The sequence below is a fragment of the Rhinopithecus roxellana genome, chromosome 3, assembly GCF_007565055.1.
Source record: "Rhinopithecus roxellana isolate Shanxi Qingling chromosome 3, ASM756505v1, whole genome shotgun sequence".
In the NCBI taxonomy this organism is placed as follows: Eukaryota; Metazoa; Chordata; class Mammalia; order Primates; family Cercopithecidae; genus Rhinopithecus; species Rhinopithecus roxellana.
The window spans coordinates 95,622,425-95,624,893 of NC_044551.1; the positions used below are offsets into that span (position 1 = coordinate 95,622,425).

General features: G+C 41.3%; 1 pseudogene; it reads right to left on the minus strand.

The window, feature by feature from the left end:
* Positions 1 to 285: 285 nt before the first annotated feature.
* On the minus strand, positions 286 to 753 carry LOC104670744 (annotated as a pseudogene).
* Between the last annotated feature and the right edge of the window lie 1,716 nt (positions 754 to 2,469).

The window sequence follows — 2,469 nt, forward strand, 5'->3', positions numbered from 1 at the left end:
GCTATTGCTTATTATCACTGACTGTCGTTCAAGTCACCTCAAAGGCTTAGAAAAAGCTACCAGTAGTTCGAATGTCCGAATATCTGCTCTTTTGTTGTTTTTTGTTGTTGTTATTTGGTTTTTGTTGTTGTTGTTTAGTTGGTTGTTTGTGTTGTTGTTTTGTTTTGTTTTTTCCTGCCTCAGGTTTATTTGTACAAATAGCACAGGAGAATCCCAGCCCCAGGCAGATGGTAGCCCAGGGGGCTCACACCAGTCCTTCGGTCCTCACATTGGACACGGAGATATCTACTCTGAAGCCTTTGTAGGGGCCTGGACACCTTTGGGAGCCTGAACTGGAACTGAAGCTGGAGCTGCAGCCAGGCCCTTGGTTTGATCCTTGGCCTTGGCCTTTGGCTGGCACAGCCTAAGCCCCTTGGCAATGCGGGCACGAGCATGCTTCCCAAGCTTGGAGTGGGCAATGTAGGCAAGTCGATCTAGCTTGCAGCTGACACCTTTTGGGATTTTGGGCTTAACCTCTTTGGGCTTTATAAGGATCTTGATAACCTCAGCGCATGCACTTATGGCCTTGGCGTTGTTGGCCTGCATCTTCTTTAGGCCCTTCTTGTTGTGCTTCTTGGCAAAGTGCATGTTTCTGAGGAACCTGGGGCCCACCCCCTTAAGAGAGTCATATCTTTGTGATCGGGGTTTCTTGATAACCTTTCTGTACCATTTTCAGGACTGGTTGTGTGTGGTGTGGTTCTTGGACTTGGCCATGTCTGCACCTTTGAGACAGGGTCTCGCTCTGTCACCCAGGCTGGCGTGCAGTGGTGTGATCTGGGTTCACTGCAACCTCCACCTTCCAGTTCAAGGGATTCTCCCACCTCAGCCTCCCAAGTAGCTGGGATTACAGGCACGCCATCACGCCTGGCTAATTTTTCTATTTTTTGGTGGAGATGAGGTTTCACCATGTTGCCCAGGCTGGTCTCGAACTCCTGACCTCAAGTGATCTGCACGACTCAGCCTCCCAAAGTGCTGGGATTACAGGTGAGAGCCACCGTGCCCAGACTGCTGTTTAGTTTTAACTTACCCTTATAAAGAAGAGGGAAATCTCATCACTCTCTATATATGCCTGAATAAAATGGAAAAAAAAATATATGTAGGTAGTACGTATGAGCAACACCATCCAGCCACTGCCAAATGAAGAATAAACTCTTGGAACGCATCTAGTTGTATTAAAATGCCTTTGTCATTATAGAAATAATCCATCACTAGGGAAAGTCTTTTGATATCATAAGTAGAAAATGAAAATGCATTAGCTTTGTTGATAGCTCTTAAAATATGAGCTCTTTTGTTATTGTATTGCCTGCCACCACCCCTCTCAGGCTATAACCAGCTCAAATTATCACAGAAGTAAACAAGGTAGAAGGCTTTTCTTAAACAAATGATTCTTGAAAATACACTTAAGTAATTGTACTTAAGTATAACTTCTTAATTTTTTTTTCTTTTTCTTGGTTGCATTAATCAGCCCCTTTCCCTTTGTTTCACAATAAAGAACCAACCTTACAAAAATGAAAAGATGCAAACGCTTAGAAAAAGCAGAATAATCTCTCTGAGCATAGGCTCTTCCTCTGCAAGACAAGGGCAGTGTGTCCTGGTACTGGTCCAGTGTCTATCACAACCAGGTGGAGCTCCAAGCATCTCATGTCTAGCACCTCACTCACCCCTTACCACTATGAAGTGGCCATCCTCCTGTTCCAGGTTGGACCACCGGCCCACAGTCAGATGGTCCCAAAGCACCTGAGGGACAAAATAAAGGTTCAAAGGCAGGTACTTTGGCACCAGTATCTGTGCTATTAACCACTACGCTACACTATCCTATAAAACATGCCAAACCTAGCTCCTAGGATTCTCCTGCAGACCAGATGAGACAAATTATGTAAAGCATTTAATACTTTTTAAGGAGTTATAAAAAGTAAGTTAATAATTTGATGATCCTGAGGGAAATGAAACATCCTTGGCTAATATTACTGATGACTTCTTATCCCAAGATTTTCGCTAAAATGTTGTCTGAGTTGGCATGTCAGATAATTGTGCAGAAAAAAGGAGGGTTTTGCATGTGTCATGGTCCCATAAAATATTATTACTGACATTGTGTCTCACCATGAGTAAAATAAAGTCTTGATAATATGCAATACCTTATAGCTGTTGTGTTCTAATTAAAATTATGCATAAAAACTATAACTTATTTTGAAATGTTGTCATACAATTTCAGAATATAAAATTGTTATTTAAACTCATTCTGTATTTTAGGTTAGGTATGTATTATATTTAGTGCCCTGGCATTTCCTGAAAAATTCTGAAATATTTTTGAATATAGTTCATCTGAAAAACTATACTGTTGGGATTATCAAAACTAATTGTTTAATCTTAAACCTAGGTTTACTCTATCAGTTAAGAAATGTAAGCACTCAAATGTGTACTTTTATCATT